The sequence below is a fragment of the Scyliorhinus canicula genome, chromosome 18, assembly GCF_902713615.1.
Source record: "Scyliorhinus canicula chromosome 18, sScyCan1.1, whole genome shotgun sequence".
Taxonomy (NCBI): Eukaryota; Metazoa; Chordata; class Chondrichthyes; order Carcharhiniformes; family Scyliorhinidae; genus Scyliorhinus; species Scyliorhinus canicula.
The window spans coordinates 99072495-99089863 of NC_052163.1; positions in this window are offsets into that span (position 1 = coordinate 99072495).

The following is a 17369-nucleotide window of genomic DNA, read 5'->3' on the forward strand; positions in this document are numbered from 1 at the left end:
AGGAATTTGAAACTGTCAACCATCTCCACCTTGACACCATTGATGCAGACAGGGGTGTGTACGATACTTCGCTTCCTGAAGTCAATGACCAGCTCCTTAGTTTTGCTGATGTTGTTGAGGGAGAGATTGTTGTCATTACACCATGTCACTAGGTTCTCTATCTCCCTCCTGAACTCTGTCTCATCGTCGTTCGAGACATGACCCACCACGGTCATGTCATCAGCAAACTTGTAGATGGAGTTGGAGCCAAATTTTGCCACACAGCTATGTGTGTATAGGTAGTATAGTCGGGGGCTAAGTTCACAGCCTTGCGGGGCCCTGATATTGAGGACTAGTGTTTTATTTATCCTTTCTTTTTTTCTATAAAGTTAGAGTACCCAATTCATTGTTTGCAATTAAGGGGCAATTTAGTGTGACCAATCCACCTACCGTGCACATTTTTGGGTTATGGAGGTGAAACCCATGGAAACACAGGGAGAATGTGCAAACTCCACACGGACAGTGAACCAGAGCCGAGATCGAACCTGGGACCTCAGCGCCGTGAGGCAGTTGTGCTAACCACTGCGCCACCGTGCTGCCCTTTGTTTATCCTTTCTAATTGTGGTCTATGGGTCAGGAAGTCAAGGATCCAGTTGCAGAAGGAAGAGCCAATTCCCAGGTTTTGGAGTTTTGTTACGAGCTTGGCTGGGATTCTGGTATTGAAGACAGAACTGTAGTCAATGAATAGGAGTCTGCACGGGTAGTGCCGAGTCCAGGTGGCGATCTTTGGAGTGTCGGAAGAGCCGGGAGTTCAGGGGGTGAAAGAGGCCGACGCCTTGGCCTTTGCCTCCCTGGTAGCCCGGAGACGGATCTTATTAATGTGGACGGACTCAAAGCCCCCGAGTGTAGAGACCTGGATTAGTGACATGGCTGGGTTTCTCAGTCTTGAGAAAATAAAGTTCGCCTTAAGAGGGTCAATGTTAGGGTTCACCCGGAGGTGGCAGCCGTTCGTCGACTTTCTCTGGGAAAATTAAACTGTCAGCAGAAGCAGCATTCCAAAGGGATTGGGAATGAAGATTGGGATGGGGTGGGAAATGTTTATTGTACCATGTTCATGGCATTGTTATTGTTATTATAAAAACTTGCAAATACCCTAATAAAAATATTTTTTTTTAAAAATGAATCGGAGTCTGACGTAGGAGTCCATGTTGTCAAGATGCTCCAGGCATGAGTGTGGGCCCAGGGAGATAGCGTCTGCTTTGGACCGGTTGTGGCGGTACGCAAATTGCAGTGGATCAAGGCATTCTGGGAGAATGAAGCTGATATGTCTCATGACCAACCTTTCGAAGCACTTCAACATTGTTGGACATCTGTGAAACATTAAAATCCCTTCACCACAACCAGTATGACGCCTGCCTCGCATTCTTCCACTATGCGGGCCGAACTGCGAACCCTTGGCCCATCTCTCCAGGCACCCCCCCCCCCCCCCCCCCCCCCCCCCCACCCCCTCACCCGGGCACACCACGTGCAGGTGATGGGTGTGAGCGAGCACTCAGCAGACAGGCAGGAGTCAGACTATGGCATAGATTGAGGAGCACCAGCACTCAGCTCAGCGAGTTATCATCAACACCCCCTTCCACTCGCAGTGACCAGCTGACAGTGCCGACATAGTCCCAGCACCCTGGACCCTGGGAGGGTGGGAAATGGGGGCGGGTGGGGGAAGGGTTAGTGTTGACAGACCAGGCCACATCCTGTGTGAAGCGGGCGAGTACGAGGCAGTCCCTCGCCCTTCAGGCCTGCCGGCACCTTCACAGCTGCCACCAGTTCTGCAGTGACCGACTGGTCCTCCAGTTTCTCCCAGGGATCATCCTCTAGCCCCTGCTTGCTGGCACCTCCTCATCATCCTCGCCCTCCTCCTCCTCGGAGGTATCCACATGTTCCTCATCCCCACTTCCAGCCCGTTCCCCCGTTGCTGCGCCAGGTTGTGGAGGGCAAAACAGACCACCTCAAAGTGGAGCAAACATGTGTTATGTTAAGGGTTTAGAAACTCCAAAGTATATTATTGAGTTCGCCTGACCTATAACTCTGTTGAATTTGGCTAGGGTGAGCAGAAGAGCCTTCACTTGAGGTGTGATTGAACAGTCTTCCTAGACACTTTAATCAAAATAAGCTTTATTCTAAGACCTTAGTTACCATTTATATAAACACACAGCAAGAATTTTTGTCAATTACAAACATAAAGACACCTCACAGCTACAGTAATCCATGTATAACACTTAATAAATTCCCCCTTAACTGTTCCAATTCAAAAACAAAATCCCAGAAACCAAAACTCCTTTTCAAGGGCGTTAACGAGCACTCTGCATTCTCACTTAATTAAGACTGGCTTTTCCTGAGATTCTGACCCCGTCTCACCAGCAGGTTCAAACACTTCCGGAACGTAAAGCCACCAACAAGGTCATTTTTACTGGAACAGATATTTAAATTGAAAATAGAGAGACAGGCCAAAACACTTCTGTTCTCTGTCTGAGTCCAGAGCAGCCAAAAACTGAAAGCAAAATTAAAGCCCACAGCCACAGCTCAGCTCCACTCACAAAAATGACATAATTGAAGCCATGTGATAAGACAAAAACCTTTCTTAAAGGGACACTCCCATGTCAAGGGAGTGGCCTGTCGGATGCACCTGTGGGCTGTAGTCTTAAAGATGCCACACAGATCATTGCTTGAGCCCTGGAATGATCCTGAGGCATAAATGTTCAGGGTTGTGGTGACCTGGACGGCCACCGGGAGCGGGTGTCCTCCTCCTCCACGTGGTGCCAAGTCCGCAAGGACTTGTTACAGGTGCTGCACTGTCTCCTTGTTGAGGCGGAGGCGCCGGCGGCACACGCTGTCCGTCATCTGTTCAAACGACCAGCAATGCCTGTACACCCTGGACGATCACAGGCCTCCCCCTCTGGGCCTGATAGGCAGCTGGGTCCTCAGGGTATGGGGCGGGGCCCGGCACTTGGGCTGCTGCCTCAAGCCTCTGCAGAGGCTGCTGTTGCCGCCATCTCCGGCGTCTGGCCGCCCAGCCTACCAGCAGCATAACTCGGGCCTGTTCTGCGGAGCCCAAAATAGGGTCCTTACCGTTCAATACCTGTAAGGAATTGAGAGAGGGTGTTAGACTGTCAAACAGCACCATCTTCCACACCGGGACCCTCCATTTCCCCATTGATCCCCCACCTGGCCGCAGCGTGGGCCCCACCCCTCACCGGACCCCAGACTCTGTACCACTGACACCCGCACATAACATTACCTAGACCGGGCACTGGTGCCCTCTCCATTGCACTCACTTACCCTCTGGCCATGGTAATAACCTGGGTGCTGGGGCCCATCCCTGGGTGTTCGGATCTCGGCTGTTGCCTGTGTGGTGTTGCCGCCCGCAGTGTTTGAGCACAGTGTCCAGGCATTGTGGTCTGAGCGTGCTGCTAGGCAATGCCTCCCATGTTACATGCCCCCCCCCCCTCCACCCACGGGAATTCACTTGGGTTGTGTGAAGTGCTCACCTAACCATGGTTGCCAATTGCGCGATAACCTTCAGCTGCAGTCAGTGGGGGTTATGGGTGGTCGGTGGGGCAGACAGGGAAGGACAAGGGTTGCCCCCGGAAAGGGTACAAACGATCCAGAGGTTGGCATGGAGGAGCTGCACACGGTTGACCCCAGCGGAGCACCCCGCCCCCCCCACAACTCCAACCCCCTCCCACGGTGGACCACCCCAGCCTCCTTCTGAGCACAGAGGTGGCATGCCCAGTGCCCCTAGTCTCATTGCCTGTGAGTGAAGATGGCTACTCACCTCCTCTGCTCCCCGCAGAAGCCCTTCCGCCAGATTCACATTTTTCAAACGGAGTACTAATCGGCATCAGCATGACCACTTGCTGGGGAGGCTGGATCAGGGGAGGCCGTTGGATATGGGATGGCTCCCATTGATTGTATGGAAATAGAGCTTAAGTGGTGATTATTAGCTTCTCACCACGCGCGATCCCAATTTCGCCTACAGGAACGGGCCAGTTGCATCGCAATCGATATGGTGCCCAGCGCGGTTTTAGTTTTTGGTCTCTCCCTCTATTCACTCGCCTCGCCATGCTCTCGCTCTCGCTCTCGCTCAAGCGTACTGAGGCCAATGAATCACACCCAATAATTGACAAAGAAATACCAAAAAAGTTTGAATACTAATCAACCAAAGTTTCTGCTCCCAATGACTAGCCACCCCTCCTGTGTCTGTGTTTGAATGAGGGCAGACCTGGAGTAGACCCCGCTGTGATGCTATCCAAAGTTGAATAGCCGGTGAACATTCAGTTGACTGGTTGTTTGTGTAAGAAAGCAAAGGCCCCCTGAAGGGTCCGTGTAGTTTCCATAATGAAACACTATGGCAGAGCGAGACGAAGAGCAGGAAAGGCAAAAGGTCAGATAACTGAGTCATAGAGTGGGGTGATTCCAAGGATCAATCTGTGGCCGTTGGGCTGATGCTGGAGGTGGTGAGAGATAATCAAGGTGTTTTGCTCCAGGAGAGTGGCAGGAGGTCACCCAGCCAGACCAAGCAAGCCTGGCACTGAACTGGCAGCTGCTGTGTATATGTGGAGGGCGTGGATGTAGAGCCGTTCACTGATCTTCTTCGAGGTGATCCACCCGTGGAAGGAGCTGTGCTCCGAAAACTAGTGATTTGAAACAAACCTGTTGGACTTTAACCTGGTGTAAGATTTCTTACTGCGTCCAGCCCAGTCCAACGTCGGCATCTCCACATTATGGCTTCTCTTAGTTATGGCAAGGTGAGCAAGGCCCCCAGGTGACAGACCTCCTGGCCCACACACACCAGCAGATACCCCAGGTGACAGACCTCCCGGCCCACACACACCAGCAGATACCCCAGCTGACAGACCTCCCGGCCCACACACACCAGCAGATACCCCAGCTGACAGACCTCCCGGCCCACACACACCAGCAGATACCCCAGCTGACAGACCTCCCGGCCCACACACACCAGCAGATACCCCAGCTGACAGACCTCCCGGCCCACACACACCAGCAGATACCCCAGGTGACAGACCTCCCGGCCCGCAGATACCCCAGCTGAGCCGCTGACAACCCACAGTGAGAGAATATTTTAGGAGCAATTTTCCATTCTGGAGATTATGCGGTGGTGGTGACAGGCGGGGATAATCCTCGAGGGGTCAGTTCTCGCGCCTGACTGTATGTTTGGAATCTCATTAACTATGCAGCGGCAGGGGTAGAGTGGGTTAGGATGGAGGAGGAATCTTGTGAGGGGTCTAGTTTGAGGGCTATGGTGACGGCAGCATTGCCAATGGCTCAGAGTAGGTATTCAAGGAGCCCAGTGGTGCAGAAATGGTGAAGATGTGGAATCAGTTGAGGCGGCATTTTAGGGTGGAAGGGATGTCGGTGCTAACGCCGCTGTGCGAGAATCACAAGTTTGAGCCGGGAAGGGATGGATAGTGTATACAGGAGGTGGAGGGAAGTGGGGTTGGTCAAGGTGAGGGATCTGTATTTGGAGGAAGGGTTCACAAGTCTGGAGGAGCTAAGGGAGAGGGTAGAGCTGCCGAGGGGGAGTGAGTTCAGGTATCTGCAGATTAGGAACTTTGCACAAAAGGTCTGAGGGGGTTCCCTAGGTTGCTGGGATACACTCTGCTGGAGTGACTGCTGCTTCTGGATGTGGAAGGGGAGGGAAGAATTGGGGATATATACAAGTGGCTGGGGGAGCAGAGAGGCGGGGGGGTGGGGAAGCGGAGTTGGGAGGGGTGATCAATTGGGGAGTATAGAGTGAGGCACGGGACCTCCTCATGAGCAAGGATGAGCCTGATACAGTTTAAGGTGGTGCACAGGGTGCATATGACTTGGGCGAGAATGAGTGGGGTCTTTCAGGGGATACAGATGAGTGTGAGAGGTGTGGGCGGGGGCCAGCGAATCACGTGCACATGTTTTGGGGTTGCGAAAAATTGGGGAAATTCTGGGCGGGAGTGATCGCGGTCTTAGCCAGGATAGTGGAGGAGGAGGCGGGCGCAGACCCTTTGGTGGCGATATTTGGGGTTTCAGAGAAGCCGGAGCTCATGGAGAGGAGGAAAGCCGATGTCTTGGCCTTCGCCTCTCTGATTGCACGGCGGTGAATTTTGCTGGAGTGGCGGTTGGCATTGCCACCGGCTTGGTTGGGTGACCTGTACGACTTCCTGCTGTTACAGAAGATAAAGTATGAGTTAAGAGGCTCTTCAGGGGGGTTTGAGGAAAGGTGGGGGATGTTTGTGACCATGTTTGAGGGGCTGTTCGTCGCGGGGATGGGGAGGGGTGAAAAAGAGGAAAAATCTGTACAGACTGTATAGTTGATTGTTGGGAAGTATGATTCCCAGGGTGTTTATTTGCTGTAACATGTTTTGATACATGTTTGTAATAAAATGCATTTAAAAGAAATAATAGCTATGCAGTGATGAGCTGATCACTGAATCACAAGGCGGGGTGGGCTCAGATTCAACCGCCGCACCGTCACTGTATGAGGTCAAAGGTCCTGGCGCCATATTTAAAAGCTAGCCAAACACCTATGCACTCTCTTAAGCTCAGCTATCTGATCTGCAGCACGGCAACACAGTGGTTAGCACTGTTGCTTCACAGCGCCAGGATCCCAGGTCGAATCCTGGCTTGGGTCACTGTCTGTGCGGAGTCTACACGTTCTCCCAGTATCTGCGTGGGTTTCCTCCGGGTGCTTCAGTTTCCCCCCACAGTCCAAAGATGTGCAGGTTAGGTGGATTGTCCATGCTAAATTTGGCCTAGTATCTAAAAAAAGGTAGGTGGGTTATGGGGATAGGTTGAAGGTGTGGGGATAGGGTGGAGGTGTGGGCTTGGGTAGAGTGCTCTTTCCAAGGGCTGGTACAGACTCAATGGGCCAAATGGCCTCCTTCTGAACTGAAAATTCTATGTTAATTCTATAATCTGGATATCCTGATATAGCCCCACCCCAAGAGAAAGAAGCCAGCACGGTAGCACAGTGGTCAATACTGCTGCCTCACTGCGCCAGGGACCCATGTTCAATTCCGGCCTGGGGTCACTGTCATTGTGAAGCTTGTACGTTCTCTCCGTGTCTGCGTGGGCTTTCTCAGGGTGCTCCGGATCCTCCCACAGTCCAAAGGTGTACAAGGTAGGTGGATTGCTCATCCTAAATTGCCCCTTAGTGTCCAGGGATGGGAAGGATAGGTTATGGGGTTGCAGGGATAGGGCGGGACATGGATCAGTGCAGACTCGGTGGGTCGAATGGCCTCCTTCTGCACTGTAGGGATTCCATCATTTACTACCCCCCCCCCCCCCAGTTTCAGCTAAAACTCCCTGATGACTCTCATCAACATGGTCCACAAACACCACAATGTTCCCTTCCTGAGGGATTGAGCCAGGAGATCCACCAAACTTACCAAGCCGGCCTGGGAGGGGGTCGCAGCCAGTGGCGGACTGGCCAGGGTGTCAGCTTGCCCGATGGCAAGTGGGCCCCTGATGAAGTGGGCCCCCTATATCAAATAAAAATGCAATAAAGAAACAAACACAGACAACTGTGTTAGTAATAAAAAGGAATAAGAAAAAAAGAGAACAGGACACAAATAAGCAGTGCATGAAAAGGAACGAAGCAGGGGAGGTAGTGGAAGGATGTGGAATAGGGGGGCCAGTGTTGGGCATAATTAAGGAAATTCCATGTTTTCAGCAAGAGTGTGTGAATTTAAAGATAAAGTTACAATTCGTGATTTGAGATGGTCGGCAACTTCAAAGGATATCAAGCAGTAGTCTTGGTTCAGCCGGTACATCGGTCCGGGGCCCGGAGAGCCAAGAAGGGGCCCGTGAATCTCTGAAGGGCCCTTAAAAATTATAATTACTTAGATAAATAAATCTCCAACTTCTTTCCTGAGATTTGTATTCTAACTTAATAAAATATAATTGTTTTTAAAAAGAGCAATACCAAATAAAAATGCAATAAAGAAACAAACAAATAATCACTCAGTGTATGAAGGAACGAAGCAGTGTTAAACGGATGTGAAAAGGAGTGGAAGGGGGGGTGGTGGCTGGTTCACCCGGGTCGGACATAGTTGGAAATTCACGTTTTCAGCAAGAGTGTGTGAATTTAAAGATAAAGTTACAGTTCGTGATTTGAGATGGTCGGCAACTTGAAAGGATATCAAGCAGTACATAGGGTCGTGAGGTCACTGAAAAGGAGAAGCGGTACCCTTGACCGTGAATCATGAGGTCAAAGATATTGAAGTGATAAGCCATGATCGGTAAACTCAAAGGGTTGCGACTTGTAACACTACACTGGTATCAAACTGGACATGTTAACTTTGGTCGTGGGACCATTCTTAATGTCTTACTATAGTCGGACCAAACGTCTAAGTTTCAACAGTTGTCTCAGTTGCTTGCTAGTGTGAACACTGGACAGTGGATTGTCTCCTCTTCTGAAGCTGCATAGGCCACAGTACTATTGACTAATGAACATAGCCTATTGAAGTGTAAGTAAGTTATTTTATATTTTTTATCAAGTAGGGGTTTATCTGGCGTTCCTTCAAGTTATTCTTGCAATCATCAATATTCATTTTTCCCAATGTGGGCTATTTTTAATTAAGTTTTTATTTCAGGAATATTACCCCTACCAGCATGGGTCACTAAAACGCAAAGAACAAAAAGAAGCAGAAAGGAAGGAATCAGCCAAGCGATGCAGGCCTATTACAGAGTTTATAATACCACAAGCACAATCCACATCAATATCCAGTTCTGCAACAAATAATCAAGAAGCAAGAAACAATGCTCATGGTGATGATGCAATGACATGCGAGTTACAAGAACAGAGAAGAGCTACTTTGAATGTAAAGACAAATACAAGTGCATCCATTACTAATCAACCCAGGCTCAATATTTCTTCTGGCTTCCTTGTTCCGGTATCTGTACTGCCTGTAGTTACAACATCTGAACACATAGCTTCAACTAGTGACAGGGAATCAGATATTCCTTCAAGCATAAATGACTTAGTTTCTGAAGCACATCCTGTAAATGAACCTACGCAAGAAAATGAAAGATCAATTACTGGAATCTTCCAATATCCATCACGAGCAAAGCTAAAACAGTTTTTTGCTGAACATCCACTTCAGCCACTTGATGATCTGCCATTTGATGCTCGTTTGTATGAGAGGAAAATTATGAATGACTCAGTCCCAAGAAAATGGCTAACATATAACAAAGAAAATAGATGCTTATATTGTTCATACTGCTTAGCCTTTGAGTTTCCCAACACTTGTAATCCATCACCCTTTGTACGTGGCTTTAGTGACTACAGGCGTATTAGCCAGAGCTTGACTTTACATGAATCAACAACAACACATGTCAGAAATGCTCAGCAATATATCGGTGTGGTTAATGATGGCACATTAGATACATTTGTTGCAGCATCACTAATTAAAAGGAAAGAAGAAGTATTGAAGCAGAGAAGTATTGTCATGAGGATTATAGACATCATAAAGATGTTAGGCAAGCAAGCACTTCCTTTTCGAGGTCACAGAAATGAATCGGCCTACACTCTAGAAAATGAGGTTCTGAATCATGACAATTTTTTAGCTACAGTGCAGTTGATGGCAAAATATGACCCCATTATGGCAGCTCACGTTTCTGCAGTGCAAAACAAGTCTAAACAAAGAATCAAACGATTAGAGCAACAAGGAAATGCTCAAAGTAAAGGCCGTGGTGGACTTGTTACATACCTGAGTAAAACAACTATAAACATGTTAATCAAAATTATGAAGAATATGATACAAGAAAGAATTAGTCATAAAGTTTCTCAAGCAAAATATTATTCTATTCAGGTTGATTCAACAGAAGATAATTAATCCATCGATCAGTTTAGTATTATTATTCGGTATGTGCTTAAAGGTTGTGCCATGTTGTGCCATGATGGTACAGGACAGGGACTTTTTGACCTATTGATTGAAACATTCCAGCATCTTAAAATTGACCCCCAAAAATGTTTATCTGATAGCACAGATGGCGCTGCAAGCTACCATGGCCAGTATAATGGTTTACAAAGTAAAATTGCTGATGTGGCTGATCAACATCTTCATATATGGTGCTATGCCCATGTCTTGAATTTGGTGATAACTGAAACAACAAAATGTTGTGTGCCTGCAGTTTCTTTTTTCAATTTGCTCCAGAATATAGCAACTTTTGTGAAAGCATCATACAAGAGAATAGCTGTATGGATAAAAGTTGTTGGAAAACATCCAGGACAAGAAAAAATGAAACGATTAAAGCTAATTGGTGAGACCAGATGGTCAGGAAAATCCAATGCAGCAACAACTATATTTGGACGTTTTGATGATGCCGCTGCCAGTACTTTTGTAAATCTATTGACATGCTTATCAATGATACAAGATTCAGAAAAGTTTTATGCAAAAACAAAACATGAAGCGAATGTTTTACTTCAAAGTCTTCTAAAGTTTGAAACCATATTGACAGCATTTACTTACTTGTATATATTTGAAACTACAACCCCGTTATCAAGTTATCTACAGACAAGTGGTTTAGATATGTTTACTGCATGGAGTTTGGTAGATTCAGCTACAACAAAGTTGAAGGAACAGACAAGAACATTTGATAACGTTCATAGCAAGGCTTTGGAATTTGTAAATAAATGTAATGACAGGATTTCACAGATGAATATGGATGAAAATCAAACATTGGAAATTGATGCGTTGGAAACAGCATTGCCAGTTAAGAGACAGAGGAAGAAGAAAAGAATGGCAGATGAGCTTATTGATGATGAAAGAAATTCCTCAGATTCTCTAGCTGATTTTCGAGTAAATGAGTTTAACCTAATAATGGATCGCATTGTCCAGTCACTAGAATCACACTTTGTACAACACAAACAGTTGTATAAAGATTTGTCCTGCTTGGACCCAGCAAAGTTTAAAACTGTTGCAGAGAAGGGCCTTGAAGATGAAGCATTGGAAGGTACTATTAAGCTGTTTCCACAAATCAGCAAAGATCAAGTAATATTGGAATTTTTTCTTTTGCTTCAAACTTTGATGTATTAAAGCTATTGCTTAATGATGGTGAGAATATCATAGATATCATAGAATTTACAGTGTAGAAGGAGGCCATTCGGCCCATCGAGTCTGCACCGGCTCTTGGAAAGAGCACCCTACCCAAGGTCAACAACTCCACCCTATCCCCATAACCCAGTAACCCCACCCAACACTAAGGGCAATTTTGGACACTAAGGGCAATTTATCATGGCCAATCCACCTAACCTACACATCTTTGGACTGTGGGAGGAAACCGGAGCACCCGGAGGAAACCCACGCGGACACGGGGAGGATGTGCAGACTCCACACAGACAGTGACCCAAGCCGGAATCGAACCTGGGACCCTGGAGCTGTGAAGCATTTGTGCTATCCACAAGGCTACTGTGCTGCCCACGGATTCCAGTTGCAACAATTGTAAAATTTGCAGCACTTGCCCATCGTGTGTACTAAAATTCTGGCATCCAACAGACTTCATGACAAGGCATATGATAACCTTTATGAACTTTATAAAGTCATCTGTACACTATCAGTTACTCAAGTCCAATGTGAGAGGATATTTTCAAAGCTAAAGATCATAAAGACAAGGTTAAGAAATTCACTGTCTGAGGAGAATTTGGAAGCATACATGTTGCTATCCATTGAAAAGGAATTGTTAGATGAATTGGATGCAGAAGCAACTATTAGCAGATTCGCACAATCATCTAGCAAACACAAACGATTGCTCTTAATATAGTGGACTGCATGCAATGCTCTATTGTGCTTTTGAACTATCTGTTAATGTGTAAATTGTGCAGTAAACTATTTAAAAATATCAACCAATTACTTAAAATTTTAAAAATAAATAAAAAATTCAATTATAACATTCTGTATTTACATTTGGTATCTACTGCCAGTAATATGTACAGTACATGTACACTGTAATTACTAAGAAATACACATTTTTTCCACAAAAATTTTAATTGTACCCTTTTTTCCATATGTATTTTTTGAAAATTTTATTTATTCGTTATGAAAATTAAATGATAGCATTGTAGTTGTGGGTGGGCCCCCTTTGTCTCCTGGCAACCAATATCTTTAGACCCAGTCCGCCACTGGTCACAGCGGAGGTCTGTGCCACTCTGAAGAGTAAGTTAAACTTCTGCTCACTCCAAACTCACACTTTCATAATGGCATCAGGCACTCAAAGAGTTAAACCCCTCGGGGATCTCGCACAATATTAGCGGAGGAGGCATCGGCGCTGATTGTCTCACACACACCTAAACATAACCATCCCATCTTTCTTGCTACAGAAACTCCATCCTCACCCCTTACTAAGGAGAACTCAGCACACACAGCAGGCACGCTCCCCAACCTCTCCTCCATCTCCTCCCATCACATCCCATCCATTTGTCCTCATGCAGACCAAGCTGACTCACAAAAGGAGGAGGGATGGTGGACATCCAGGAGCTCACACCCTTTGAGGAGGAAGAACCTGAGATTTCAGGGGAATACAGGGATTGCTCCTGTGGTGAAGATGGGATCATCAGCCCCCCCCCCCCACTCACGGATGAGCCATTCATTAGTTGGCAACACCCTGACGTTGACAGTGAGTGACATGCAATGTTGCATTCTGCCTGCTCATGAACAAAATCTCTCTTCTCTCTCAGCCCATCAGCCCCACCTCAGATGAGCGACCATTCAATGAAGACCCGTCATGGCTTTCAGCTGCACCCTCCTCCAGCGCAGAGACACACTTCAATTGGGTGCTCGATCTAGATTAGGCTTGGGATCACTTCCTGGAGAACCCCTCATGGACCCAGCTCAACAGCGGTCGGAGGCAGTGACAGCGCAGGTCTCTGGCACTCGAAGGACAGCTGGGGAACTGAGTCCGAGTCAGATGATGAGCCTTTGGAAACGGCCCAAAGCACAGCTTCAGGGTGGGGCCCTTCAGACGTCGGCCTTTCGGAGGATGTCAGTCAAAGTCATCACAGACCACAGGGCACAGCAGCAGGCTCTGAGGAAGAGACATCCAGACTCGAAACGTCAGCTCTACTTCTTTCTCCAGATGCTGCCAGACCTGCTGAGTTTTTCCAGCATTTTCTGATTTTATTTCAGATTTCCAGCATCCACAGTTTTTTGTTTTTATTTGAGGGTATAGCAGACAGCAGGCTGCCTCCACCTCTGCTACGGACGTCGGGAGATGCACCTAGACGGAACAGTAGGGTTAGAAAATTAGGAAATGCTGGCAGCACAGTGAGGGCACACATGTTCACTCACTGAGTATATCATGCACCTTTGTAAATACATTTTGAGTTCATGATAATTTCTCATCATGTGATTGCCTCTTTTATATTAATCTATTTGCCCTCTTATTGCAAGGGTGACCCAAGCTCTACCTCTTCGATTGCCTTCCTTTGTGTGCCTCAGATTAATGTAATGTTTCGCAGACCCATGTTAGTCTCCCGCTCCTTGTGTCATGTAAAGGAGATGTGTCAAGCCCATATCCTGAAATGAGTGCACATTGAGATTTGATCCTTTAAGCCTTGTAACACACCGTGGAATTACGTGAGCTCATGTGTCTCGGAATGTTGTAATGCTGTTTAATCAACGCTAAGCTGTGTTCATTGTGAAGACAGGGTGCACTCTTGTGTGCTGCCTTTCGCCTGGCACACTGGCCACATGCAGCTCTGGGTGCTGACCTTTCTAAGAATGAGGGCTCTGTCAGCTTGACAGGTCTAAGGTCGCAAGCTGACCTTAGAGCCCATAGAGTACTTGGCGTGCAGAAGGAGGCTATTTGGCCCATCGAGTGTGCACCGACCCGCTGAAAGAACACCCTACTCAGGCCCACGCCCCTTGCTATCCCTGTAACCCCACCTAACCTGCACATGTTTGGACACTAAGTGGCATAGAAACATAGAAAATAAAAGCAGGAGGAAGCCATTCAGCCCTTCAGGCCTGCTCCACCATTCATTATGATCATGGCTGATCATCAAGTTCACTACCCTGATCCCGCCTTCCCCCATGATCCCTATAGCCCCAAGACCTACACAACATTTTGGACTTAACTACATTCTTTGGTAGCGAATTCCACTGATTCACCGCTCTCTGGGTGAAGAAATTTCTCCTCCCCTCAGTTCTAAAAGGTTCACCCCTTATTCTCAAACTATGACCCCTAAGTCTGGACACTCCCACCATTGGGAACATTCTTTCTGAATCTACCTGTCTAATCCTGTTAGAATATTGTAAGTTTCTATGAGATCCCCTCTCACTCTTCTAAACTCCAATGAATATAATCCTAACTGACTTAGTCTCTCCTCATATGACAGTCCCACCACCCCAGGAATCATCCTGGTAAACCTTGCTGCACTCCCTCCATAGCAAGAACATCTTTCCTCAGAAAAGGACACAATATTCAAAGTGTGGCCTCACCAATGCCCTATACAATTGCAGTAAAACATTTCTATTCCTATACTCAAATCCTCTCGCTATGAAGGCCAACATACTATTTGCCTTCTTTACTTCCTGCTGTATCGGCGCACTTACTTTCAGCGACTGATATACGAGGACACCAAGGTCTCACTGAGTATCCGCTCTCAATTTACACCCATTCAAATGATAACCCGTCTTTCTATTTTTGCAACCGAAGCGGATAACCTCACATTTGTCCACATTATACCGCATCTGCCATGCATGTGCCCACTCAGTAAGCCTGTCCAAATCCCTCTGAAGCATCTCTGCAACCTCCTCACAGCTCACCCTCCCACCCAACTTTGTAACATCTCTAAATTTGGAGATAATGGGCAGGATTCTCCATCCCGCCGCACCCGTTATCTGGAGAAAACACATCCCTGCCGGCAGCTGGATTCTCCGTCCCGGCAGCTGGCCAATAGGGTTTCCCATTGTGGGCACCCCCACACCATCGGGAAATCCACGGATGTGACTGCGCTGCCAGCGAAACGGAGGATCCCGACGACGGAGAATCGAGCCCAATACATTTAGTTCCTTCATCCAAATCATTAATATATAATGTGAACAGTCGGGGTCCTAGCACAGATCCCTGTGGTACCCCACAAGTCATTGCCTGCCAATCAGAAAAAAAACCATTTATTCCAACTTTTTGCTTCCTGTCTGCTAACCAGCTTTCTATCCCTCTCAAGACACTACCCGTAATCCCATGCGGTTTAATTTTACATATTAATCTGCGATGTGAGACTTTGTCGAAAGCCTTCTGAAAGCCTAAATATACCACATCCACCAGTTCTCCCTGGTCAACTCTAATAGTTACATCTTCAAAGAATTCTAGTAGATTTGTCAAGCATGATTTCCCTTATGGAAGAATCGTAGAATATAATCAAAGAATCAGAAAATTCATGCTGACTTTGTCTGATTACACCACTGCTTTCCAAATGCTGTGCTATGAAATCCTTGATAATGGACTCCAGCAACTTCCCTACTATTGACGTTAGGCTCACCGGTCTATGGTTCCCTGTTTTCTCTCTACCTCCCTTTTTGAATAGCGGGGTTACATTCGCTACGCTTCAGTCTGCAGGAAGCATTCCTGAGCCCAAAGAATTTTGGAAAATGCCCACCAATGGTTCAACTCTTTCTAGGGCCACTTCCTTAAGTACTCTGGGATGAAGATTATCAGGCCCTGGAGGTTTGTCCTCCTTCAATCCCATTAATTTCCTCAAAACCATTTCTTTACTAATACTAACTTCCTTCAGCTCCTCACTAAAACTTGTGTTTCACGGAACTCGCGGAACATTAGCATTAACAATTCAGCACAGCCAATTCGCCTGACCTGCATTTGGACCGTGGGAGGAAATCGGAGCAGACACAGGGAGAATGTGCAAACTTGGGCGGCACAGCAGCATGGTGGTTAGCACTGCTGCTTTACAGTTCCAGGGACCCAAGTTCAATTCCAGCCTCGAGTGACTCTGTGTGGAGTTTGCACATTCTCTCCATGTTTGCGCGGGTTTCCTCCGGGTGCTCCGGTTTCCTCCCACAGTCCAAAGATGTGCAGGTTAGGTGGATTGGCTACGTTAAATTGCCCCTTAGTGTCCAAATAGTTAGATGGGGTAAATGGGTGACAGGGATATTATCAGCAGAGATAAAGTATTGGAGAAATTTAAGGGATTAAAGACTGACAAATTCCAGAGACCTGGTGGCTTAAACCCTCGGGTTTTAAAAGAGAGAGCTGCAGAGATAATGGATGTACTAGTTATGAATTTCTAAAATTCCTTTGATTCCGGAATGGTCTCATTGGATTGAAAGTTCACAAAAGTTACTCCACTTTTCAAGAAAGGAGGGGAAGAGAAAGCAGTGAACTAAGGGGGAAATCGCTGCCTTGTAATGCAGAATAAGGCAGCAGTGCGGGTTAAATTCCCGTACCAGCCTCCCCGAACAGGCGCCGGAATATGGCTACTAGGGGCTTTTCACAGTAACTTCATTGAAGCCTACTTGTGACAATAAGCGATTATTATTATTATTGCAGGCCAGTTAGTCAAACATCAGTTTTGGGGAAAATGCTGGAACCTATTATTGAGGAATTCTTAACAATTCACTTAGAAAAGTCTAATTTGATCACAACAAGTCAACATGGTTATACTAAAGGGACGTCCTGGTCGACAAATGTATTACAGTACAGTTTTTTGAGGATACAACTAGTAGGGTAGATAAAGGGGAACCAGTAGATGTAGTATACCTGGATTTCCAAAAAGTATTTGATAAGGTGCCGCACAAAATGTTAAAAGGCAAAATAGAGGTTCATGGATTCATTGATTCATAGACATTTATAGCACAGAAGGAGGCCCATCGTGTCCACGCCGGTCAACAAAGATCTAACTACACTAATCCCATTTTCCAGCGCTTGGCTCAGAACCCTGGAGGTTATGACTGCGCACGTGAACATCAAAATACTTCTTCAATGTTCCGAGAGTTCCGACCACAGCTGCAGCCTGGCTGGCAGACCTGTAGAAATTTCTCCACCTGGAGAAAATCAAATTTATCAACTGAGGGTCAGGGGTGGGCTTCCACAAAATAAGGGACCATTCACCAACTTGTTCCAAGACCTGTTTGAAGCCAACAGCCAATAGAGAAAGTGGGGGAGGGGGGTAGGGGAGGTAAACAGGGGCCACAACCACACCAGGGAACAGGAAGAGGGTGGAAGGGAGGGGGGCAGGCCAGGGAGAAAGGGGGGATGGTTGGGAACTGCCAGAATAGACAACAGGGGGCCAAGAACAAAGCCACAAAGTCAGGGCTCTCCAGCAGGGATGAAGGGCCGCAGGACAAAATGGGGGCTGGCCAAGTCCAAACCGCTCGGTACGG